Genomic DNA, 27,601 nt, shown 5'->3' with positions numbered 1-27,601 from the left:
CTGAATATAAGGAAATTCTTAAAATTTTAAAATATATCTAAAAATTTAAAAGAAATCTATGCTATATAAAGTACCATAAGACTCATTTTACATTTTTTAAAAATAAAAAATATTAATAATCTTTATTTTATATATATATATATATATATATATATATATATAATATCATCCGCTCATACGGAAAAGTTAATAGTTTTTAAAAATGGATTAAAAATTTTGAATTACTTCAAATTTTAAAATATTTTAAAATAATTTTTAATGATATAAGATAAATTTATACATTTTTTCATATTCTATATAAAAGCTTCTTTTTAAAAAAATAAAACAAAAAGTGTATCAAATGAAGCCTAATTTTAATTATATTTGATTTTTTCTTTTTAATTTACATAGAAAATGAAATAAAATATAATATTATTTTTTAAATATATATTATATTTTTTTTAAAAACTCAAAATAGTTGTTTGACATGTGTGCATTGCGTGCACCCACCCTCCCAAAAAAAACTCAAAATTAGAACATTAATATGAATATTTAGAATTTTTTATAAATTTTTAATTCAAATTTAATATTTTATTTTTATTTTTATTTTTCAAAGCAGTTAAAATAAATTTTTGTTACAAATTATTTTTTAAACAAAAATTACACTGCCCATACCTTATACCATTTTCTGAAAATGTGAGGAGGTATGCGCAATGCGTACCTGTCTAAAAGCAATCAAAGGGAGGAGCAACCAGCCATACATATAAAGAATCTCTCTTTGGTTTTTTCTCCTGTTTCAAAAAAAAAAACCCTAACCGATTCAACGCTGCTCTTTTGTGAGGAGAGTTCCAGTGAAACGCCGCATTTCGTGCCATTCCATTCGCCTCTTCTAGATTCGAGGTGAGTTTTTTTGGTTTTGTTGTGTTTGGTAGATGAGAAAGTAGGGGGGGAGGAAGGAAATTTAAGAGGGCGTGTGACTGTGCTGGGCTCAGTTGAGCTGAGCTGCGGTTTGGTGGATTGGTGCATTTTTCTATGTGGCCGAACAATGCGGTTTTGGATTTGTGAATCTATTTCATTTATTTGCCCTAGTTTCATCCTAACATTTGTTGTTTTTTCCTCTATTTTCTCGGCAACCAAACGGTTCATTAATAAATGTCATTTCCTTATTTGCGTCTTAGGCTGCAGACGGTGGAGTTGGCACAATAACAAGGTATGATCAGTAGTACGACCCATTAAACTCATTGTTTTGCTCATTACTGTTTAATGGTCAGACTCTTATCTAAATTTTTTGCAAATATTGCAGTTCCAAAATCACAGTAGTGTAGAGTCATGCGTTTTATGAGTACAAAGCATATGTTTTTTATATATATCTTTTAATTGGAGTTTTAGGCCAGATAGTTGTTTAACATATAGATTAAACTCCGAAATAATTTTCAATCTTAATCCCTCTTATACATGCCAATAGTCATGTGAATAAATTATTTTATTTTACTTCTTGTCTAAGATAAAACCATAGTCTATGTTTTTTTTTTTTTAAATATATCGCAATAATTACAATTGTGAGTTGTGTATTTTCAGTTATCTCCATATACAACTACAGTTGTGAGCTGCATTTCTCAATCGATGTGGATGTTTTGACCAAGATGGATTAGATTGAGAATCTTTTTAATGACCTAAGAGTCTTTTAGTAATGAGTAAAGTTCACAGCAGTCAATAATGGACTGTAGAACTAAAATGGGAGAATTGCACCTTGTGATCATGAAGGTGAATATCCTAGGAAAGAATCTGTGAAGGCAGTTTGCTATATGGTTCCTGGATTGCTGCAATTGTAGAAAAAGATAATATAAACACTTAACATATAACATTTTTTATTAGAAAATTTTAAGTAGGATTCTTTATTTAAGAAAGAGGAAATCATAAGCATAAACTGATTACTACTCAAAAAGTGTTATTTTGTAGCTTGTAATTAACTCTTTTAAACACTTTTGAGTAGTAGTTATTACCTTTTAACTCAATTAGCATATTAAGTACCTTTGCAATCATTTCTAATCAAATTGTGTAAGTTTTGGTGCTTTTGATAGTAATTTGATCACGAAAGCAATCCAAGATTGAGGAGAGTTCTATAGAATCCATGACAAAGCAATTGGAAGCTCATTAACATGAAGAACCTAAGATTTGAAGCTTTATAGTCCTTTGCCATAAGCAATTCATGAATGCAAGGAGGGAAAGCAAAGAGAGAAATCTAACATGAAGAATTCAAGAGGACAACAACTGTTGAACACTTTTGGAGCACTTCTTGGAGCTCAATTTATGCATACTATATGTTGTTTCGAAGCTCAGGAAGTCAACAATCCAATGCTTCAAATGGTGCATGATTCAAGGCTGAAATGAAGAAGTTAGAGCCATTGGAAGCCGATCACACCAAGTTGAAGGCCAATTTCGCAGGCTGCGAAATCTTTGGCTGCAAAATCACAAGGTGATGGCTGTGAAATCAGCCTTTGGTTGTGAAATGGTGTCCTTCAGCTTGCGAAATTTCGCAGCCATCTTGCAGGCCTACGAAATCCTCCTAAGTGCTTCCAGATATTTGCGACCGACATTTTTAGATTTTTTGCTTCAGATATTTGATGTCTAAATCCCCATTATCTCCTTGTAATCCACCAATTATAGGATTCCTTGGTTATTAAGTAAGAACAAAGGGTGAATAACCTCATATATATTGTTTGTAATTTTCATTACAGAATCATCTTGGGAGCTTGTTCTCAGAGACATCTTTTGTATAGTTTTGAAGGAAGTAAAATACAGAGCTTTGCTCTGCCTTACCTACTCAATTTGATTGTATTTTTCTTACTAGCCAAACAAGCTCTAAGGATGTTTCCTCAGAGAATGGTTGGCTAGACTTTTTGTTTCTTGAAGCTAAGGTAGCTGGGTAAGGTCCCGTGTGCAAGAATTGGTAGTTTTGTTGTTTCAGCTATTAATAAAGAGAAAGTATGACCCGTTTATGGTTTCTATGTTTTTAGTTAACTTAAAACGCCTTCAATTCACCTGGGCCAACACTTGGTAAGGCAAGTGATCTCCGTCTATGGAGATGCACTAGTTTATCTCTTGCGAGCCTTTAGGAGGTGACTTGAAGGTAGGATTTTCTAAAATTGCCAACACTTGGTAAGCTTTTGGACTCTAAGGAGACATCCATTAGTTATCTCTTGCGAGCTTGAAAAGGAAAGTCCAAGGTTAATGATTACCTTGAATGACAAATGCTAGGTGAGAGGCATGAGCCATTGCAAGATGCATTAGTGAGAGGGAATTAGTGCTGAAATCCATAAAAGGGAAGCATCTATATAACACCGGTTAGAGAATTAACTATATGTTAATTCTCTAATGCGAGGAAAAAATTCAAGTGGCCGGAGCTTTGTTTTTGCATGAGGAGCTTGATCCTAGTGATCCTAAAACTCCAAGGAACGTTTTTCTTCATAAGTAATTCCTATTACTTTCTTTTTAGTTAGCTTAAAACAAATCCTTTTTCAGCCAAAGTTTATGTTTTCTTTTGAAGCAAACCTTGAAATGAAAAAGCACCAATTCAACTTTGAATTGGTATAAGTTGTAAGTTGAAAACCCTTCCTAGTGAACGATCCTAGAGCCACTATGCTATATTAGCTAAGGCTATCCTAGTGCATGGTGATATAGGTTATAAATTTTGTTGATTACTCCTGTCTGAGGACCAAACTCAAGGTACACCAGCTAGGCACACAATCATAAACACTTACAAAATATAAAAATAGAATTCCTTCCTTAACATATAGGTAAACATTTTTACTTTTTTTTAATTTATTCCTTTTACTTTTCTTTATTCTTATCCATTTCCTTTAAACACATTAAATTCTTTCCCAAAAACAAGGAAGAATAGGCATAATTGCTCCACATATTTATAAAACTTACATATCTATGAAATCAATATTTTATAGGCATAATTGAAAAATAACTATATTTATAGTAATTTTCCATTTAGGATGACTTACTTTCAGAAATTGTAATTTATTAAAAAATATTTTGATGAAATTAGAATTAAAATTATAAAATGTAGGACATATTTTTTGCCATACCAAAATTTAATTTAGAGTGATGCCCTTAATGTGTTATATTCTGTTCAATCAAAATTATTCAGCAAATAAAGACAAATGTTTTTAAATATTAATACTTTCTATAACGTGGGGTCCAATCTTATGAGAAAATCCAATCCATTCCTAATTTTTGTGGAAGAAATTGAAGGATGAACTTGTTACTGGCTTGCATTAAATCCATTGATTTGATTTGTGGGGCAAAGGAGAAGACCTTGTTTGGATCATTTTTAAGAAATCGTTTTTTTTAATAAATAAAAAAGAAAAAAGAAAAAAGAAAAAGAAAATTCCATGGGAATAATGTGTTTGGGAATTCAAACCATCAAAATAAACCAAAAGTATGTGAAAAGTCTATTGGCAATTCAAGCCATACAAGTAAACAAAGAATTATTTTTTTTTTAAAAAAAGAAGAAGCTTATTTAAATAATACCTTCAAGATTATTATTATTTTTTAATTAGCATATGATGGTTGACTTTAGTGAAATATTTACATTTTTAATTATTGTCAAAAGTAAAAAATAAAAAATAAAAATTTTAAAAGTGATACAAGTAAAATCTATTCTCAACTTTATATCTTTCTTTTTATGATTTAATTTATAAGTTGTCTTTTTTTATTTATTTAAAATAAAGTAATTAGTTTTTAAAGTTTAAAGATAGTAAACTTATATAAAATTTTTAATTAAATATGCTCTCAAATAATATCCTACTTCCAAAACAACTTCTCAACAAAAACCAATTTTTATTAAAATAATAATAATAATAATAATAATAATAATAATAATAAACAATATCAAACCTATTCTAGAAAAAGAATAGAAATATTTAGAAAATTTTTGTTTTGTACCCAAATTAGAAAATTATGAAATTTCCAAATACTTACAAGTTTGTGCATATTGAAAATTTGAAAATACTTATAACTTTGTACACTTTTCACAATTCGATTTTAAATCAAAATTATTGAAAAAATAAAGAGAATAATACCAAAATATAATCTTGATTCCTAAAACTACTTGGGGTGTAATAAAGAGTTAGGATTTTAAGTCCAAATTTTCATTTTGTTCACACTTAGGATTAGAATTTCTCATTTGGTATTTTATTTAGACTAATTTTTTAGAATGCATAATTGTTAGCCAATTTTGAATTTTTAAGCATGTTTATTGTATTTTGTTTCATCTTATTCATACCTTACCCTTTCGTTACTTCATGATCTAAGATATGTATATGTTGCATCTATTGTGAGGCCTTATCTATGATTTTATATTTTATTATTGTTATCTATGAACTAACTCTCATTGATTTTATGCAATAGAAATATTAGTAATTCATTTCTATACATTATATAATGTGTTAGTCTCATTGTGTGTTTTTATCTATTTCTTTTCTAATATTATTTGTCATTAATTTTATCATTTACTCATTTTCATTTTAGAAAACCCTAGAAATCCCGTTCAAGTATCCTTGCTTGACAACTGTCTCTTTTATCATATACTAAAAACATATAAGTTGTAGAATTGTGGATATGATTATTTATTATGATCATATTCAAGTTTTCAACCTATATGTTTTGTATATGATTGGTAGAATTGTCTGCAAATGATGCTTGAATTGTCCGTTTGGACAGTTTGGAAATACATAATATCTATGAAATCACACGCCTATGCTTTAGCATATTGACAAGTTTTGACAGTGATTCCCCTTGTTCTCTGGGTGCATATTTGGAGAAGGTGACATATTGTTAGCAGCTTAGTTAAGCTAACTAATAGTATGTTTATACCTTAGCCAATTCGTGTACTTGGAGAACTATGAGGAAATGCTGCCGAAATTTTATCAAAATAAAACTAAGCATGTTAGTAATTGATTCGTAGGGATTATGTATTTCTAAATAGGATAGGAACCACTACCAAATATAGGAATTTGAGATGATAAAAAGCATATCACAATCATTATAAGTTGATATGAAGATTCATTGTTATGTGACTGAAGGGTTTAATTTGCAGAAGTACAAGAAAAAGGCAATAGATAAGAGTTGGATGTAGAAGTCAAAAGTAAGTAGTGAATATCATAAAGGAGTTTTGGAGTTCTTAGACTTTGCCTTTAGCAATGCACCTGGAAAAGAAATGCTCCCAAGTCCTTACATTCGTTGTAATAATTGTCTTATGTAGAAGCGAGAAATCATGTATGATCATTTGTTGGACAATGGGATAGCTAGAAATTATGTGCGATGGTTGATGCATGGGGAATATGAGTTTTGCAAACCTACAAATACTAGCACTAATGAGTCTGATATGCATGATGAGATGCAAGAAATGTTAAATGATGCATTTGGAATGCCAATGCCAAATAAGGAATCTGAAAGAAGTCCACATGTGCATGAGGAGTTTGAAAAACCAAATGAGGATGCAAACAAATTTTATAATTTGTTAAGAGAAGCAGAGCAGGAACTATATCCAGGGTGTAAAAAATTCACAAAGTTGTCTTTTATCATAAGATAATTTCATATGAAGTGTCTTAATGGATGGAGCAATAAGTCCTTTACAATGTTGCTTGAATGGTTGAATGAGGCATTTCCTGAGGGTGAGACATTGCCAAGCAACTATTATGAAGCAAAAAAAAATACTTCGTGACCTTGGCCTTCATTATATCAAGATTGATGCATGCCCCTCAGATTGCATGTTGTATTCAAAAGAGCATGCAAATGCAAATGAGTGTGTTGTTTGTGGTGTCTCTAGATGGAAATCAAGTGATTATCATTCTATAGATGAGTTCACTAATTCAACAAAGAAAAAGAAAATTCCTGCTAAGGTCTTGCGTTATTTTCCCTTAAAACTAAGACTTCAAAGGTTATCTATGTCATCTAAGACAACTTCTTACATGAAATGACATGTTGATGGTCGCATGGAAGGTGAGATGATGAGGCATCCAGTGGACTCTTTGGCTTGGAAAAACTTCAATAACATACACCCTTCATTTGCAATGGAACCTCGAAATCTTAGGCTCGATTTAGCAAGTGATGGGTTCAATCTTTTTGGGAATATGTCAATTTCATACAACATCTGGCCTGTGGTTCTTATTCCATATAACTTACCACCATGGATGAGTATGAAACAGACATTCTTCATGTTGTCACTACTTATTCCTGGTCCAAATGCACCTGGGAATGACATTGACATATACTTACAACCATTGATAGATGAGTTGAATGACTTATGGGACGTTGGAGTTGAAACATATGATGCTTCAACAAAACAAAATTTTTGTATGCGTGTAGCTATATTATGGACCATCAATGATTTTCCTACATATGCAAATCTTTTAGGTTGGAGTACTAAAGGGAAATTTTCTTGTCCTATTTGTAATAAGGATTGTTCTTCATTTCGATTACAAAACGGACGGAAATGGTGTTACATAGGTCATCGTCGATTTTTGCTGATTGATCATAGATTTCGACGTGATAAAAAGTCATTTGATGGAAATAAAGAGCATAGAGCAGCACCTAAACAATTGTCTAAGGAAGATGTTCTACATCAATTAGATGGAATGGAACATATTATTTTAGGGAAGACATAAAAAAATAAGATGTCAGCAAAAAGAAAAAGAGAACATGTTGAACTTGAGCACAATTGGAAAAAAAAAAAAGAAGCATTTTTTTCCAATTGCCTTATTAGAAAACCCTCATTTTGCGTCACAATTTGGATGTAATGCATATTGAAAAGAATATATGTGACAGTATAGTTGGCACCTTGTTGAGTATCGATGGTAAATCAAAAGATAACTTCAATAGTCGTCTTGACTTGCAAGCTATGGGTATCAGAGATCAACTTCACCCCATACAAAGAGGGAATAGGGTTATATTGCCTGCTGCATGCTATTCACTAACTTCAAATGAAAAAAAAAAAAGAATTATGTAATTTTTTTAAAGAAGTAAAGGTTTCAGATGGTTATGCTTCTAACATCTATCGGTGTGTACAAGTGAATGAAAGAAAGATATTTGGGTTGAAGTCTCATGATTGTCATGTTCTCATGCAACAACTCCTTCCACTTGTAATTCGAGGAGTTCTACATAAGAATGTTTATGCTGTTATAGTTGAACTATGTAGTTTCTTCAAACAATTGTGTTCTAAAGTGTTAAAGACTGATCAATTAGAGCACCTTGAGAATGACATAATAGTCACACTTTGAAAATTAGAAAGAATATTTCCTCCATCATTCTTTGATGTGATGGTGCATTTACCTATTCATCTTACAAGTGAGGCAAAGGTCACTGGACTAGTGCAATATCGATGGATGTATCCTATTGAGCGGTATGTTCTCATTCAATTAATCTTATGTATATTAGGTTTCGTATTGTTCATGAAACAAATCTATCATGTTGTGGAATGATAGGTATTTACGTACATTAAAGTCTTATGTCCGTAATAACAGTCGTCCAGAAGGTTCTATTGCAGAGGGGTACATAGCAGAAGAATGTACAACATTTTGTTCAAGATATATACATGATGTTGAAACGAAACATGACCGTGAAGAAAGAAATTATGTCATTGAGAATAACATAACAAATGGTGGAGGGTTAACCATTTTCAAATGCATGGGACGTACAATAGGAAAGTCAACATCTCGTGTTTTTAGCACAGAAGAATGGTCCCAAGCACATTTATATGTGTTGACTAATTGTGAGGAAGTGACATCATTTATTGAGTAAGACACTTATTTCAATAAAACTTTATACTAATTCTCATACAAAAATTTAATTTTGGTCTTTGTGAACATTATAATTAATTTTTTCTTTTTTATCAAAGAGCATAAGCAATCAATAAGGGTTAAGCCTCGTATTTGTGCACGAGATATAGATTTGATTCACACAAGAGAATTCATTAGTTGGTTTGAAGAACGTGTAAGTTCATTCACTATATAAATTGTTCTCTTGTCTAATACACATGTATGCATTAACATCTTATATTTGAATCTATAGATTATACAAATGCAAGATGAAGATCTAATTTCTGAACACATACTATCATTGTCTCGTGGACCAAGTACATCAGTTACATATTATCGAGGATACATCATTAATGGGTTCAGATTTCACACAAGAGAACGAGAAAAGGGAAAAAAAAACTCAAAATAGTGGAGTTGTTGTGACCGCAGAGGTATCAAGCTTTGTAAGTGCAAGAGATAAGAACCCAATTCCTAGTCATGTTTCTTACTATGGTGTGCTAACTGATGTAATTGAGTTACATTACCTTGGTGGAAATAGAGTTATTTTATTCAAGTGTGACTGGTGGGATGTAATCAATAGTGGAAGGGGAATAAAGAAGGATGAATATGGGTTCACGTGTTTGAATTTTGAACGTACCATATGCATAGATGAACCATTTGTGCTTGCATCTCAAGCAAAACAAGTCTTCTATGTTCAAAATTCAAATAAGGAAAATTGGCACACCGTTGTAGAGATACAAACTCGAGGGGTTTATGATATGAATCAGAAAGTATCTACTAATGATCCAGAGCCATATCAATAGCTTATAACACTTCATAGTCAACGTGATGTGCATGAGTTGGTCGAGAATGATTTAATCAATTGAAATAGAAATGATACTGCAGGAGAAACTATCCAAACGGATGTTCTACTATCACGACAAGAAAACATTGTTGAAAGAGATAATGAATTCATTCATGATGATGATATAGATGATGTGTAGCTAATAATATTGGTAAGTACATAAATATATACTTACCAGATATACAAATTGTAATTTATTTCATATTATTTATGTAACTTATTTTGTATTACTTTTTCTAATTTACTTTATTATGTAGGAAATGTCAAATCGAAGAGGAAGAGTACAAATAGTGTCTCCAGAAGATGAGTTGGACAATCTACAACAACTCCCAGACATGCAACTTGCTACAACTACTACTCCTAGTAGTTCTAATCCTTCTGATTCTTTAGATCCTTCTGTTATTGGTATGATTCAGAAGATTATGTTTAACTTTACATATGATAAATGTGTTTACATATGTTTAATTTCTTGAATGATAGGTTTTTAATGTTTAATTTTATATAAGATAAGTAAATTATGTTTCTTTTAATTTCATTATTACTTTGAATAGGTTCATCCTTTAGCAAAAAGAAGACATGTGGCCCAACATGTAACTTAGATTTACTTAGTATGAAACCTGGGGAAAAAAAACTATACGATTCAATACCAGAGGGCAAGTTGTTTATGATGGAAAATGGGAAAGATTGTCAAGCTATATGGGAACATTGGTGCGATCTCAACACAATGTACCCATCCGAGTTCAGGATTGGACTCATGTTAGTGAATATGTGAAAGAAAAGATTTGGGCCTTAGTATTGGTATATGCTAGTTACTATTCAATCTAAATTGTAATGTTATTGTTTAAAAATGATACATCTTATTTATACATGACATTTTAATGCAATACAGGGAAAATATGAACTAGAAGAAACATGTAAGAGCTACATTCTTCAATGTTGTGGAAATTTGTTTAGAAGCTATAGAAATAAAATGAAGGCCAAGTATTATAACCCTTATAATACAGATGAGGAGAGATTGTGCCATCGACCTCCACACTTATCGGATGATGATTGGAGGTGGCTCATCCACTTTTGGGGTACACCTAAGGCCAAGGTAAAGATAATGATATTTTCTTGATAATGTATGTTATGATACTCATATTCACATAAAATGATATTTATTAGTTATATCTAACATAACACTTCATATATATAACTTGTATTATGTTTCTATTACCTATATAGGTGACTTGCTATTTTTTAATTGATGTAGGATATCTCAGAAAAAAAAAAAAACAAGGCAAATAGGGCAAAACAAGTGATAAAGCATACATCGGGATAAAAAAGTTATGCTCAAATTCAATATGAACAAGTTGGAAATTTATTATTAATATGATTTGTTTGTACATAAATAATTCATCATAAATAACTCAATTGTTTTACTTGTAAGAATAGACACAAAAGAAGGAGGATCGAGTGAGCCCAATAGAATTGAGATGTTTGCCTTGACACACACAAGAAAAGATGGGACGCCTGTTGATGATCATTCTAAGGAGATTATGGTAATGAAGTAAATAAATTTTGTATACTTGTATTTCAATCATAGCCACATACTAAATTATTTTAAAAGTCTAACAATTTTTTATTTATTTATAATTCCAAGATCAATTTCAGCAATTACTATCCCAACCTGAAGGAACATCTTCTTCTACTTCTGCATCATTTGGAGCATCTACATCTGTATCATCTACATCTGTAGCATCTACATCTATAGCATCTACACATGTAGATGAGATATATACTCAAGTCATGGGTCCAGAGAGGCATGGTCGTGTTCGAGGGTATGGATTTGGTCCTACTCCTACCTCAGTCTTTGGTTCTACTAGTAGAAAGTGATCAGGAGCTATTCTTTCAACACAACTTGAAAACGCCCAAGAGATGCTAATAGCTGTAGAACAAAAGTTTACAACTGCAATTGAAGAACTCTCAAATGTGAAAGAGGAACTCTCACATGTGAAAGAAACATTTGAAGAGAGGTTGATAGAAGTTCAAAGGAACACACGACAAGAAGTGAAAGAAGAGTTTGAAGAAAAAATTATGGAAATGCAAAGAAAAATGCAAGCACAAATGCAAGCACAAATTCAAGAACAGATGATGCAAATGATGCAACAATTTCAGCAAAAACAGTAGAAATTTGAAGATTTTGCTACATCTTTATATGATAGATTCTCTTAACTTTTTTGAAGATTATGCTACTTATTTATATGATAGATTCTCCTAACTTTTTTTGCTTTCTATGACTATTATGTGATGTTTGGTTGGTTGATTTGTTATATTATGTTAGAATGTCAAACTAAATTTGAATCTCTTTGTTCTTTGTTTGTTTGGTTTTTTTTGTTATATTATGTTTGTTTTATTTAATGACTTATATTGATATTTAAGTTTTTAACTAGCTTGGGATAATTGATTGTAATATATTGAAATTGTTTTAATTGCTTAATTGCATATACAGGTCTAAAATGGGTTTGTTTGGGTTTATAATAGGTTTGAGAAATTTGAATTTATAAAAAATCAATGTCCAAATATAACAAATTTTAGTCACGACCACTAAAAAATTGTGACCATAAGTGTACTTTTAGTCACGGTCAATAATGAATCGTCACCAAAATTTGGGAAGGCCGGCTACCATATGATTAATTTCAGTCACGATCATTAAAAGTCGTGACCATAAGTGTACATTTTGTCATAATAGACCTAATGATTAGTCACGGTCACTTAATTACTGTGACCATATACCTATATTTAGTCATAATTAATGAATTGACCGTGACCATACAATCCATTTAGTCACGATTAGGGGCATTGACCGTGACTAAATGTATGTCTATAGTCACGGTTAGGGGCATTGACAGTGACTAAAATGTATGTCTATAGTCACGGTTAGGGGCATTGACCGTGACTAAATGTATGTCTATAGTCACGGTAAAGGGCATTGACCGTGACTAAATGTATGTTTATACTCACGGTTAGGGCATTGACCGTGACTAAATGTATGTCTTTAGTCACGGTTAGGGCATTGACCGTGACTAAATGTATGTCTTTAGTCACGGTTAGGGCATTGACCATGACTAAACCAACTTAATAAATAGCAACGTATTCTTAAATTTTTTGTCACAATTTTTGTATGACCGTCACAAAAAAAGAAATCATATGGTCACGATCACTTAGGAAACCATGACCAATACTTTTAGCTACGCCTCATATTGTAACACTCGGTCACGATTTCATAAGACCATGACAATAGGTTTTGGTCACTAATATATAAGATTTGGTGACGGTTGGAGACCGTCACCAAAAATCCTATTTCTTGTAGTGATGGTTGTGTGAAGAAAAAGAAAAATTAAAGAAATGGTTGTGTGAAATGGAAATGAGAATGAAAAGACCCTAAAGAGGGCAAAAATGAAAAGGAAAGAAAAATAAAAAAATGGAATGATCCTAGAGAGGGCGAATTAAGAAGGGAGTGAGATTCCTAGAGTGAAATATCCAAAAGTTTACCCGAGAAAACTCCAAATGGGGAGTGTATTTGGGTACATACACATATCCTTCAGTGAAAACCTAAGAACAATAGTGCATCGTGCGAAAGCATTTGCATCATGGTTGCATTTGGAAGGAGGATTTGTACTATTTATCAAGAGTATGTTTGAATATATTATTCAAGACTAAAATGACTTGTTTATTTTGTAAATTTAGAATTATTGATATACTAAACATATGATGGAATAAAGAAAATGATAATTTTGATTGTTTTAAATCTGTATGGTTGAGGTTCTTTTAATGTGTATATTGTAAATGTAATATTATATTTTAGCATATGGTTGTGTTATTGACCTAGATTTTCTAACCTATTTGGGTGTAAAACACCTTACAGAGCAACGTGGAAATGCCCACCCCTTTATTTTATAAAATTTTTAGATGCAGATATAGTTATTGAGGGACCATAAGAAGATAAAAAAGTGTTACAGACAGTAAAAGAATCATAATAATGGTTGTTTTTAAATTTATATTACCCTTTTGACATGTATTAATTTGAGTTATATGAGCTTTTGTAAGTTAAATTATATTTTGTTAGTTTATAAAACATTTTTGGAAATATTCTTTTTGGACTTAGAAATTATTGTAAATATTTGAGCTTTTGGGTAGGGAGATAATTGGTGATTTTATTATAATTGTGATCAGGAGATAGTGTGATGGTTGGTTTTGGAAAATAAATAAATAAAATAAAATAATATGTTATAGTAAATCTTAGCTTAATAAATTTATTTAGGATTAGACGCTTTATTGAAAAAGAAAAAAAAATTCAAGGTGTTTTGATTGATTGCCAACATGGATAAGAGTAACCCTTAGGGTCAAACCCTTGACCTGTGGTCACGAGTCGAATTCTAGGTTGCCCAAAATTTGGGGTGTGACATTGATCTTGGGAAGTTTGTTTGTGATCAGTTGTTTGAGATGGACCTAGGAAACGTTGGTGCTTATGTCATTATGGCATATTTATATTCACAAGCTGGGAGATGCGAAGAAGGTGGAGGTTCTGGATTTTGGAATACAAGGGATAAGAACATGTCTCAGGCTCTTTATGTTCTCATTAGTTATTTGATGTTCATATTCTATTCCAGATTTTTGAAGAGTAAATGCAAGTGGCACATTTTGAGAAAAGAACAGAAAAGACTGGCACATGTGCGTTCTGCACTTCCCATGTTGCAGGAGATTTGTACAACAACATTAACTTGACTGAGACAATTGAAGAGTTTGAATCATCCTAGAGCTCTATCATTGATAGTTTCTTCAAGCCGATGAGGTATAGCCTGCCCAAGTTCTCTAGAACAGAGCCAGATATCCTGTTCATGGAAAGGTTTAAGATATTGAGACTGACAAGAAACTAGAAAGAAATGGGGATGGTGCCTTAGAACCGATGTCCACGTAAATGGACTATTCTAAGCTGGTTGACGTTGATGCTTACTAGCTGTGGATTTTGAAGGTCTTAAGAATAGCTAGCATTCTCTCTTCCACAACCAGAGCAGCAGTCTAACGCATGGAATTTGAAGGATACTTCACCCCTCAAGGCTGGAAGGTTCATTCCACCATTCAAAAGCATACATCATTGTGCTGATTTCTCCTCTCTATCTGAGAAATTTGACCCTAAATGATGTTCAACACCAGGATGGTCAGGTTGGTGGCAATCCAACATTAATTCCCCTTTCAGTTGCCAGATTGGAACTATAGTCGACAATTCGCACCTCCCAGTTACTTTCATGATGAATTTCTGGATCCAATAAGATCAACAAGTAGTTGTCATGGACCTCTCAGCAGTCATCTAACCTTAATGGTAAGAAGTTGCCCTTGAACTCAAGCGGCTGACCCAGGTTGAACCTTTAAACGATACATGATGGATGGAAGTGATTCTTTGGTCGCAATTACCATGAAAATTTAAATGATGCTCAGTTGGGAATCCTTAGTGGAGCCAAAGATACCGTTGTTTACTTCTTTCAAATAGACCAAAAGATATTGTAGGTGAATCTGAGACTGTCTTTGAACCAGTACAAAATGCAGAGATACAAGACCACCTCGGTTACAGTTCCTGTGAGCTAGTTTCCTCAATACCATGTCATGGGGTTGATGGAAGGACTTTTCACTACACTGGTAAGCGGTGAATATGCAATTTTATTTTCTTCATTGACCTATCATTAAGAAACAGAATGGGATGAGTCAACAGTTGGGTTTGTGGTCACCATTGGTTCAGGGTCTGCATCGTTTGTTGCTCGGAGGGCAGAAATATATGTTTTGCTTATTCAGGAAATGGTAGAATCAGAATATATACTTGCAGTGGAAATACGCGAACATTATTCATGCATGATATCGTTTCCTTCTCTGGTTATGCTGCTTCAATAGATAGTAATGGGAAATCAGTGCCAAGAATTGTTTATGGAGTCGCTATCTTCAATGCAATTCATATTGCACAAATTGCAAGATCACGAGATTGTATTCAAGCTGGAACCCTGGGAGGATTCAGATAACATCTAGAAAACACTTGGAGCACTTATGGAGCAGGTCGTTTCCTGCTTACATTTGGTAAGCTTAAGAAGAAATGAGAAAATTGTGCTGATTAGCATCAAGGAATGAGCAATTTACACAATGCCATTAAGAGTTGCACAAGAAGCAGCAAATAAGCAAGTTGTGCAGATCAGGTGCTATAGACCTTATTTATTGATTTTGTTTCAGCTCTCACGCCATGCACTAAGACTAAAGGAGAAATTGAGACAATGGCAAAGCAAGAAATGCAAGGCAGGTGATTACTACCCAAAAAGTGCTATTTTACACCTTTAAGTCATTATGTTTTAAGCACTTTTGTGTAGTAATTCTCCATCTTTATTCCAATTGGCATGTTAAGGACCTAGCAATGACTTCTAATTATATTTGTGGCTAGTTTTAGTGTTTTGACATCTTTTTGGACCATTAAGACAAGCCAACCAAAGAAGAAAAACAAAGAGAAGCAAAGAGAAGCAAGGAGGAAAATAGAGGACAGCAGCTACAGTCTTATTTGGAACTTTTGGAGTACTTTCCGAAGTCCATTTTCTACATGCTATATACCATTTCAAAGCTCAGGAAGTCAAGAATCCAACGCTTCAAACCGTGTATGATTTGGAGCTGAAACGAGGAAGATATGGCCTTCGGAAGACAACTGCTCCAGGTGTGCGAATGGTGTGCGAAATTCGCACACCTCCTTAGCTGTGCGAATGGTGTGCGAATGGTGTGCGAAACTCGCACACCCCCTTCAGGTGTGCGAAAATTTCGCACACCCCATGCGTGGTGCGAATTTTCCTCTGTTTTGCCGACTCCACTTTAGATATTTTCTTTTGTATTTTTTTGATGTAATTTCCTTTCTTCTCCTTGTAACAAGCCAATCACAAGCTTTGCTTTTGTAAAAACTATATAAGGGGTGGAAATCACCTCTTGAAGGGATGTATCATGCGTGTTATGTTTTACACTTAGAAATATACAGAGCTCTCTCGTTTTCTATTTTCTCTTTACTATTTTCTTTTTCTTGGAAGCCAAACAACCTCTGAGGATGTTTTCTCAGAGGATGAGAGGCTAAACTCTTGGTTTCTTGGAGTGAAGGAAGCTAGGTGAAAAGTCCAGATGCAAAGGTGGAAAACGCTCGTGCCTTAAATACAGGTAGTTGAAGTTCATAAATGGCTTTTAAATCCAAAGTTTTGCTTTAAATCCCTTAGAATCACTTTGAATGGCCAATACATGGTAAGCTTTAGGTCTCTGTGGATGCTTATTGCTAGATCCATATCAGTCCATTAGTTATCATGTACGAGCCATTGGAAAGTGGTTCAAGGTGAAGACCCATAGTGTCTAAAGCCATTAATGGACCTTGACTACCATTTCTATTGACCTTTTATGGATTAAATCTTCATTGTTAAACCTATACCGGTTCGGGAAATAACTATAGGTTAAATCCCCAATGCGAGGAGAAAAATCCGGAATTTTCCACTTTGCATTCTAAACTTGATCCTAGCAATCCTTAGCTCTGAGAAACTTTCTTCCTTCCATTTTTAATTATTTTATGTTAATTTAGTTTCAAACACTTTCAAAACAAATTTTATTTTCTTTTAAACTTTAAGTTTTTGATAAAGGAAATCATTAAATTCAATTTCTAATCTCGAGTATATCACTGGTAGAATGAAAACCCATCACAGAGTTCGACCCTAGAGCCACTATACTATAATAGCTTTGCTACACTAGTATGAGGTCATAGGTTTTATAAATGTTTTTGATTAAATGACCCGACTGGATTTACAAGCGAATCAGCGGGACGAATCTGATACTCAAACTCTACAGACAAGCTGATCGATAATGAAAATGTGTGGAAGCCTTATCTGAGCATGAAAATGGTCTGCCCCAAAGTTTGCAAGTCTTCAAGGGCCCAATTACAAGATGGCGTCCAGAAGATGCATGCACAGATATGTTGGCGTGAGCTGTTCTCTGAACCATTAAAGGAGAAAATTATGGATATCACAGGAGAAAAATCAGTCACTGCAATCCCTCATTTATAAGGTCAATTATAGGACAACAATTGTAGTTGTAATCCATGTAGTCCATGTATAGCCTTTTCTTTTTTGTCTATATATACACCTATACTCTAATGAATTAAAGATAGAATAAAATATATCATTTTATCTCAGATCAACATGGTATCAGAGCAGAATTCGATCCTCTATCCTCCGTTCAACCAAATTTCTTGAAAACAGAGCCTAATCTCTTTTCACATGGCAGATACAGATCCTCACTCGGGTGAGCACTCAGGTGAATCTTCAATCTCTCCATCTGTAATGTCTGAACTGACGGCAAGGATGACAGAAGCTTTGAGTAAAGCTCTAACGTCCATTCCAGCCACCGACTCAACAAATGCACCGATTGGCATCAAGCTGGATGACACGAATTACGCCCTCTGGTCACAAGTCGTAAAGATGTATGTCGCGGGGCAAGGATAAACTCAGCTACATCAACGACGACCTTCCTCAACCATCAACAACCGACCCTTCCTTCCGTAGGTGGCGGACTGAGAATGCAACTATGAAAGGATGGCTGATTGGTTCGATGGATCCATCCCTTATTGGCAACTTCATTCAGTTTCCAACAGCAAAGCAAGTTTGGGATGCAATTGCAACCACTTACTTCGATGGAAGTGATGCAACCCAAGTTTATGAACTTCGACGGCGAGTGGCACGACTCAGGCAGGGTAGTGGCTCTCTAGAAAAATACTACAATGATCTCCAAGGTCTATGGCGGGATATTGATTTCCATCATCCCAATCCAATGCAATGTCCAACAGATATCCAATATTTTAACAATATGTTGCAGGAGGATCGGGTATATACTTTTCTTGATGGTTTGGATGATAAACTTGATAATATTAGAAGTGATGTGTTACAGCTTAAGCCATTTCCCATAGTGGAACAGGCATATGCCCATGTTCATAGAGAAGCTGTGCGTTAGGCGGTGATGACAACCAATGATGGAGAAGAGGCGGTTGGAGCAGTGTTAGCTTCATGAATCCTCAAATAGGGGCCCTCCACTGCAGCTAACTCTCTGTCATTGAATGGAAAATTCAACTCAATTTCTAAGTCAAAGGGCCCATCCAATGACATGAAATGCTCTCATTGTGGAAATTCGAAGCATACTCGAGACACATGCTTCAAACTGCATGGCTACCCAGATTGGTGGCATGAATTACAAGCCAAGAGGCGATGGAATTGGAATGGGAATGATGGTGGAGCAAGCAAAAATGCAGCTAATGGCATGGGCAAGGCCGCGATAGCCTTGGCTGAGTCCCAATTGTCACTTATTTTGACAACAACAGTTGATTTGGATACAGGTATGAGTTTTCTCGGGACCAATACCACTGAATCATATGACGGTTGGATTCTTGATTCAGGGGCAACAGACCACATGACGTATGATGCAAGTGATTTTTCTGGACGATCCTCTCCTCGGCGTACTAGCATTGCTAATGCTAATGAGGACATTTCTTTGGTAAAAGGGGTTGGTACAGTGATGATATCACCAACTCTCTCCTTAACCAATACCCTTTTTGTACCCTCATTGTCTTATAAATTATTGTTAGTGAGCCAAGTCACAAAGGAGTTAAATTGTATTGTTCTAACTTATCCAACATTTTGTCTTCTTCAGGATATTCTTACCAATGAGATAATTGGGCATAGTACTAAAAAGGGGGGGCTCTACCATATGGAAGATTTTGGCATCGGTCGAGCTAACCATACGAGAAGCTCTAGTGATCGAAATAAAGCGAACATTTTGTTATGGCATCGTCGGTTAGGACATCCTTCATTTGGCTATTTGAAATTTGTATTTCCTGCTTTATTTTCGAGTTTGTCGAATTTGGATTTTAAATGCGAGACATGCATCTTAGCTAAAAGTCATCGTGTTAGTTATCCTTTGAGTTTTAATAAGAGTCAGATGCCTTTTGAATTGATTCACTCTGATGTGTGGGGTCCATATCCCAAATCCACTATATCTGGGGTTCGATGGTTTGTGATTTTTATGGATGATTGCACTCGTATGACATGGTTGTATCTAATGAAGAATAAGGATGAAGTTTTCTCTGTTTTTTGCTCATTTCATGAGATGGTTAAAACTCAGTATTCTACTACAATTCGCATACTTTGATTCGATAATGGTGGAGAGTATATGCATCGTGACTTCAAAAATTATTTCAATCGCCATGGCTTGATTCATGAAACTACCTGTCCTCAAACACCACAGCAAAACGGAATTCCCGAAAGGAAAAATCGGCATATTTTAGAGATTGCTCGAGCTATTCTTCTTGGTGCTCATGTACCTAATCATTTTTGGACTGATGCTGTCACTACAGCAGTTCACCTTATTAATCAGATGTCTTCTAAGGTTCTTAAGTTCAAGACTCCTCTCCAGACTCTATCCACTATCATCTCTCTACCTACTGCCTTAATGCTTCCACCTCGAGTATTTGGCTGTGTTGCCTTCGTTCATTTACACAAGAATCAACGCACTAAACTCGATCCCTGCGCAGTCCGGTGTCTTTTTTTGGGGTATGGCCTACATCAAAAGGGATATCGTTGTTATGATCCATCTAATTATCGCACCTATGTGACGATGGATGTCACCGTATTGGAATCAGAGACTTTCTACTCTCCGACCACATCCACTTCTACCCTTCAGGGGGCGCCTCAAAATGAAGAGTTGAATTGGCTGAGGTTTGATTGGGAGCCTGTTGTTTCTATATCCAATACAGAACCTGATGTTGACATAGAACTTGGTGTTCTACCATTAGTAACTGAAGAGCAGCAGCCACAGCATTCGATAGTACCCCCTCATCCCACAATATCCAAAGACCCATTTCTTAAGAATATTCCTGAGGTAAGTTCCCTGAACACTCCGAGTACACCTGTGTTAACTAATGATGCTCATGTGGGCTATGAGTTACCATACAAGCATAATCGAGGCAAGCCACCAAATAGATACTCTCCTAACATAGAAGACCGGAGGTTGAAATACCCGATTGCCAACTATGTATCCACAAAGACGCTTCCTGAACCTCTAAAGACTTTCGCAGATGCACTCTCCTCGTGTTAGGTTCCTACAAGCATTGAAGAAGCCATGAAAGACCCGAGGTGGGTCCAGGTTATGAAGGAGGAGATGGAGGCACTATTGAAATATAAGACCTGGATTCTTGTCAATCTACCTAAAGGACATAAAACAGTGGGGTGCAAGTGGGCGTTTTCTATCAAATACAAGGTAGATGGAACAGTTGAGCGTTACAAGGCGAGACTTGTAGCAAAGGGATTCACGCAGACATACGGAGTTGACTATCAGGAAACATTCTCACTCGTTGCCAAACTAAATAAGGTGAGAGTATTGTTGTCACTTGCAGCAAATCTGGATTGGCCCCTGCATCAGTTCGATGTAAAGAATGCATTTTTACATAGTGATCTAGAAGAAGATATATATATATATATATATGGACATTCCCTCAGGATATGTAGCCAACACAGAAGGCAACATTGTTTGCAAATTACAAAGAACTCTATACGAGTTGAAACAATCACCTCGAGCTTGGTTTGGGAGATTCAGTACGGCAATGAAAAAGTATAGATTCCAGCAAAGTAACTCTGATCACACTTTGTTCTTAAAGCATAGATAGGGCAAACTGACTGCTCTGATAGTCTATGTAGACGATATGATCATCACAGGAGACGATTCAGAGGAGATAGCGAGACTTCAAGAGCAGTTGGCATCTGAGTTTGAAATGAAGAACATAGGAGGACTAAAATACTTTCCGGGAATTGAAGTTGCTAGATCAAAGCGAGGTATATTCCTGTCTCAGAGAAAATATATTTTAGACCTATTAACAGAGGTTGGATTACTTGATTGTAAGCCTATAGAAACTCCAATAATTCTGAATCACAAACTTGGAGAATATCCCAATCAAGTACCAATAGACAAAGGAAGGTATCAAAGACTAGTAAACAAGCTTATTTATCTTTCTCACACACAGCCTGATATTGCTTATGCAGTAAGTGTGGTAAGCTAGTTATGCATTGTCCAAGTGAAGATCATATGAGTGCCATTATGCAGATTTTGAGATATTTGAAGTCATCCCTTGGAAAGGGACTTATGTTCTCAAAAAATGATCACCTAATAGTAGAAGGATATACAGACGCAGATTGGGCAAGGAACATCACAGATAGGAAATCCACCTCAGGCTACTTCACTTTTGTTGGAGGAAACTTGGTTACTTGGAGAAGCAAAAAACAGAAGGTGGTCGCTCTATCTAGTGCGGAAGTTGAGTTTCGTGGAATGGCTAAAGGGCTATGTGAGTTATTGTGGCTTAGGAGACTTCTAACGGAGATTGGTTTTGCCCCTGACTCTGAGATGAAGTTGTTTTGTGATAATAAAGCAACAATTGACATCTCCCATAATCCCATTCATCATGATCAGACTAAGCACATAGAAGTAGATCGACACTTTATTAAACAAAATCTTGATGTAAAGATTATCCGATTCCCTTTTGTGAAATCTGAAGACCAACTGGCCGATATTCTTACAAAAGTTGTGAGCAGTAAAATATTCCATCACTCACTAGACAAGTTGGGACTTATTGATATTTACGTACCAACTTGAGGGGGAGTGTTGGCATGAGCTGTTCTCTAAACCATTAAAGGAGAAAATTATGGATATCACATGAGAAAAATCAGTCACTGCAATCCCTCATTTATACGGTCAATTATAGGTCAGCAATTGCAGCCGTAATCCATGTAGTCCATGTATAGCCTTTTCCTTTTTGTCTATATATACACCTGTACTCTAATGAATTAAAGATAGAATAAAATATATGATTTTATCTCAGACCAACAAGATATTCTTGAAGAGGCTCCTGTGTTCCACCTAACTGAAGAGGAGGAGTTCATCAACAGCTTCATTGACATCATGTTCAGACCAAAGATGCAGTCCAGGAGTACAGTCTTCAGATGCTGGTTGTTCAAGTCAGGGCAATCAGTACATTTACACATTTCATTATGGTGATAGCAGCATGGGCAACACCAAATGCTATTCGTGGTGACACTCATAAACAAATCAAGTACCTGGTGAGTCAAGGGTGCATAAAGCCATTGTGTGATCTCTTTTATGCCCTGATCCGAGGATTGTGACCTTCTGTTTAGAAGGACTTGAGACCATTATAAAAGTTGGGGAAGCTGATGAGAGCCTACGACACATTGATATAAATCTGTTTTCTCAAGTGATTAATAAAGCCGATGGGTTGGGACAGATTGAAAATCTTCAGAGCCATGACATTGCCGAGATACATGAGAAGACGGAAAAGATTCATGAGACGTACTGGAATGCGTTTTACAGTGTTAAGTAGATCACTCTTGTCAAAAGGAAAGAGAAAGTTGTGTTAGTTTTTTAGAACAGCTTCGAAGTGACTATTGGAATGCTGAGGCGACACCTTTGCAGTCTGTAAATGATGAATTATTTCCTCAAAGACATAATCTGGAGCAGTTGTCTCCATCATCTGGTTTAGTGGCAATGGCCACATTGTTCTTGCACGAGCTGATTGTGGATGAGATCGATATGTCAGCATTTTCTGAAGGAATCTGTGCAACTACTTCATAATGTTGTAATGTCTCTTGCTTGCTAACCATTGACACGGATTTCAGGCTTGCTACTGGGCAGATGGACCCCCCCTCTATCGGTTCTGATGCTCTTTATGACGCACTCCAGTATGTTTTGGCAGAAGCAGAAAAGATTAAGGATGTGGCTCACTAGGAAGATGATGTTCAAGTGGATTGTTTTCACGCAAAATCTGGAGCAAACTGTTAGAAGGAGCTGACTACTGTAGTTCATGAGTAGCTTCCATGTTGGAACTTGCTCGGGAGATTTCTCAATAGGCTCATGGAATCAACCCAACTTCTTCTGTTTCATGCTCCTGGTACACCCATTGCATTCTCCTTCCACATTTAATGCTATATCGGATAAGAGAGAGGATGAATTTTGTTGTGTAGACCAGGAGTGTCAGAATGCAAACTGCTAGAAGGAGCTGACGACTGTAGTTCATGAGTAGCTTCCATGTTGGAACTTGCTCGGGAAATTTCTCAATAGGCTCATGGAATCAACCCAACTTCTTCTGTTTCATGCTCCTGGTGCACCCATTGCATTCTCCTTCCACATTTAATGCTATATCGGATAAGAGAGAGGATGAATTTTGTTGTGTAGACTAGGAGTGTCAGAATGCAAACTGGTTTGAGAAATTAAAGCTAAACGAAATAGAATCATAGAAAGGTTTTGTGACCAAGCAAGGGCTGCTCTCTCTTCTAGAGGTTCACATGGGTCTGGAGAATGGAGCAACAATGGAAAATGACTCTTCATGCTTTCATCTTACACTCCTGTGTTTTCTGTTAAAAAGTCAATACTATGGGTAACTTTCAGACGCTAAAATCCCCCCTCAACTCTCTGAAACTATCAAAGTTCCAATTGCTCATCATGACTTTGGAGCTAACTTTACAGACTTGATGTTTATGTTGCAAATGGAGAGCACCACGGTCTTCAAGGGCTTTATTCGCCATCACTCAGTTCCACTGAAGGTGTTTTAAGGCAAACTGATGCCTGGACATATGAGAGGGAAGCAGCGAACAGTTAAAATATATGGGTCTACAAAATAGAACCTGCAAAGAATTTGAATGGGTTAGAAACCAGGTCCCAGGTGCCAAAGAGAACTTTATGCTCGTAAAAGATGTTGTTTACGGGAAACCTAATGCTTCACTACTTCCATTCCCAACATATTTTCCTGCAGATGATGAGGATTCCTGGAGTACAGAAGGCTATGGCCAGTTCGCTCAAGTTTCAGAGAGTGAAGATGAAGCCTCATGCATGGATTCTAATACTAATGACGTTGAAGACTTTGACCAGAAGGATGGTGAAGAGTTTGAGATTCCACGCTCCCAGAATGTTAAAAAGTAAATAATAATTGTTTATTATTTTTGCACACTTGATTTCTGCATGTTGTCCAAGTTTTTAGGAGTTTAGTTACCGCAGAACATGGTTTTGTTACCTAGACGTCAGGAAGAGTCCTTGCAAGTTAATGCATCTTTTAGGAAGGGTCCTTTGCGCGTTAGTGCATTACTGCTGTTATGTATTTGTCTACATAAATGCTTCAAAAAGTTATGAATAAATATTAGGAAGAAAAAAGTATTTTTTTCTTTCAAGCTCTATTTTATTTGAGTTATTAGTGGTATCAAAGCGTAACCCACAAGTTCTAGATTAAAAAACGTTAGGTTGTGTTTGGTTCCCGGAAAATACTAAGGAAAGAAAAAAAAATGCAAAGGAAAATGATTTTTTTATGTTTGGTTGTCCTATGAAAAATATAAAAGAAAATAAAATATAATTAAAACTAATGAAAAACTTATATATTTTTAAATTATTTAATCTTTATATTGATGAGTTAAAATAAATAAAATGAGTTTGAAGTAACAAAAAAAATAATTTAATGATTTTTAATCTATTTTTTATTTTCCTTCACTTTTTCTTTCCTTCTACTTTTCCTTTGTATTTTCTTTCCCTTACATTTTCCCTCAAATTTTCTGGGAACCAAACATAGCCTTAGTGTTTTTTAGTGAGATTCTTGAAACAGAAAGCTAGAGAGAAAAGAGCAGTAGTGCACAAATGGCTTCTGAAAATTTTGTGCAGCTAACCATTCCACGTTTTGATGGTCACTATGATCATTGGAGTATGTTGATGGAGAACTTCTTGAGGCCTAAGGAGTACTAGCATGTTGTTGAATTTGGTGTAGCAACACCTGTTGTTGGAGAGCTACTAACAGACACACAACAAAAAGAGTTGGAAGGACTGAAGTTGAAAGATTTAAAGGCAAAGAATTACTTGTTCCAAGCCATTGATCAATCTATCCTAGAAACTATTCTCAACAAAGAAACTTCTAAGGATATTTGGGATTCAATGAAGAAAAAATATCAAGGCTCTTCTGAAGTGAAGCGCGCACAACTTCAAGCCTTGAGAGAGGATTTTTAGACTCTACAAATGAATGATGATGTGAATCTGTTACCAGTTATTGAGCGAGGACCATGGGGATAGCCAACAACATGAGATTCCATGGTGAGAAGATGTAAGATGTTGCTATTGTTGAGAAGATATTATGGTCTTTGGCATCAAACTTTGATTATGTTGTTTGCTCAACTGAAGAATACAAAGACATAGATGCACTCTCCCTTGATAAACTTCAAAGCTTCTTGTTAGTCCATGAACAAAAGATGAACTGAAGTTCAACTATATAGGACCAAGCTTTAAAGGCTTCTATCTTTATTTCTTCCTCAAATTCTAAATGAAGAGGTAGAGTTAGAAGGAAGGGGAGATCGAGGTAATAGAGATGGCAGTTGTAATGGACATAGGATTCGAGTACTTTCTCCATGTGCTTGTGAGCAAGAACTTCGAGTATACATCCCATTTTCTTGAGAAAACAAACAATCTGCTTTTGTGAGAACATGAAAGGTCATAAAGGAAAACAAAATGGAAAGAAATATTTTCTATTATGAACACGCCTCTCAGAGCATGACACGTGTCCATCCCAGGTTTGTATAAAAACTAAAGAAATGTTCTAAAAGGCAACATTTTTTTTACTAAAACAATTGGCGTCGTCTATGGGAATCCTTGAACAAAAAGCTTTTCGTTAACAATGGCTGGGGAATGAGAGGCAGAGAAGGTATGTTCGTGTGAGGACCATCTATCCTCAATGGAGCAGCGCTTGAAAGACCAACAGGAGGAACACTGTAGGTAAATCGAGGCATTGCTCGCAAAAACTACATTGCTCCAACAGGAGAATAGGATCTTATAGGCAACAACAGTTGTCCATACCCCTCAGTATACTCCTATTCCTTCTTTGGCCCTAGATCCTCAACCATCTCTCTAACCAGCTGCTTCTATGACAAAATCTACGTTACCACCGTCTCTAGCAAAGGAGGCAGCCGAAAGTACTCATTCAAGCATTGAGTACATTAGTGCTACACGAACTGTATCTAGAGTTTGTTCACCGCAACCACGTCTTGAACCTCAAGGTGGAGTGCAAAACACTAATTCCATCTTTCGGATCCTTGATGGCATGGTAGCTACCTCGTTCGTGTACATGATTCTATGCCAGGAAGCTCCACGACACTTTTCTATGCCCAAGTTCAATATGTATGATGGATCCGGTGACCCTTTCAACCACTTCATGCATTTTCGTCAGGTAATGACCCTTGAAAGCCACAACGATACACTTTTATGCAAAGTTTTTATGTTTAGTCTGTAAGGTCTTGCTTTATCCTAGTTTCATAGATTGCCTGCTAATTCAGTGAGATCGTTTAGAATGTTATCTGAAAATTTTGCTACGCATTATTTATGTTCGGTTAGAAGAAAATAAAGTGTAGTTAGCTTGTTCCATGTTAAGATGGATCGAGGAGAGTCTATCTGAATTTTTATGAAGCGTTTCAGGGGGAGGAAGGGGTGGGCATTCTCTAGCTAAATGGAGTTAGTATAGACACAATGATGCAAGCTATTAAGGAGGCAAATTTTCAACTCTATCTCTCTTGATCCACCAATGACAATAGATGAGTTGTTTTAGCGAGCCAACAAGTATTTTATGCTTGATGATGATCTATGTGCAAGTTTGCAACGGACAAAGGCATTAGCCCAAGAAGATAACCATTGGAGCTCCAATTGTAGGACGGCGGAGAGGAGCACATCCCATGTAGGGAACAAGCGTAGAACAAAGTATGATTGTGGGGTTCGCAGAGGACAACTGTTTACCCCAATTAAACTTTCTTACTCTTGACTACTTGATTTAATTCAATCTACTGAAGGG

The 27,601-nt window shown here is 35.3% G+C and overlaps 1 long non-coding RNA gene across 1 annotated transcript; it reads left to right on the top strand.

Annotated features, from left to right (window-relative positions):
• Positions 1–10,414: 10,414 nt before the first annotated feature.
• LOC117919546 lies at positions 10,415–10,923 on the top strand. The gene is made up of 3 exons (XR_004652096.1): positions 10,415–10,449; positions 10,541–10,744; positions 10,904–10,923. It is a non-coding gene; the product is annotated as an uncharacterized LOC117919546 (long non-coding RNA).
• Positions 10,924–27,601: the final 16,678 nt, after the last annotated feature.

This window comes from Vitis riparia, chromosome 8, assembly GCF_004353265.1.
Source record: "Vitis riparia cultivar Riparia Gloire de Montpellier isolate 1030 chromosome 8, EGFV_Vit.rip_1.0, whole genome shotgun sequence".
Classification (NCBI taxonomy): domain Eukaryota; kingdom Viridiplantae; phylum Streptophyta; class Magnoliopsida; order Vitales; family Vitaceae; genus Vitis; species Vitis riparia.
This window is presented reverse-complemented; position numbering and strand designations above follow the sequence as displayed.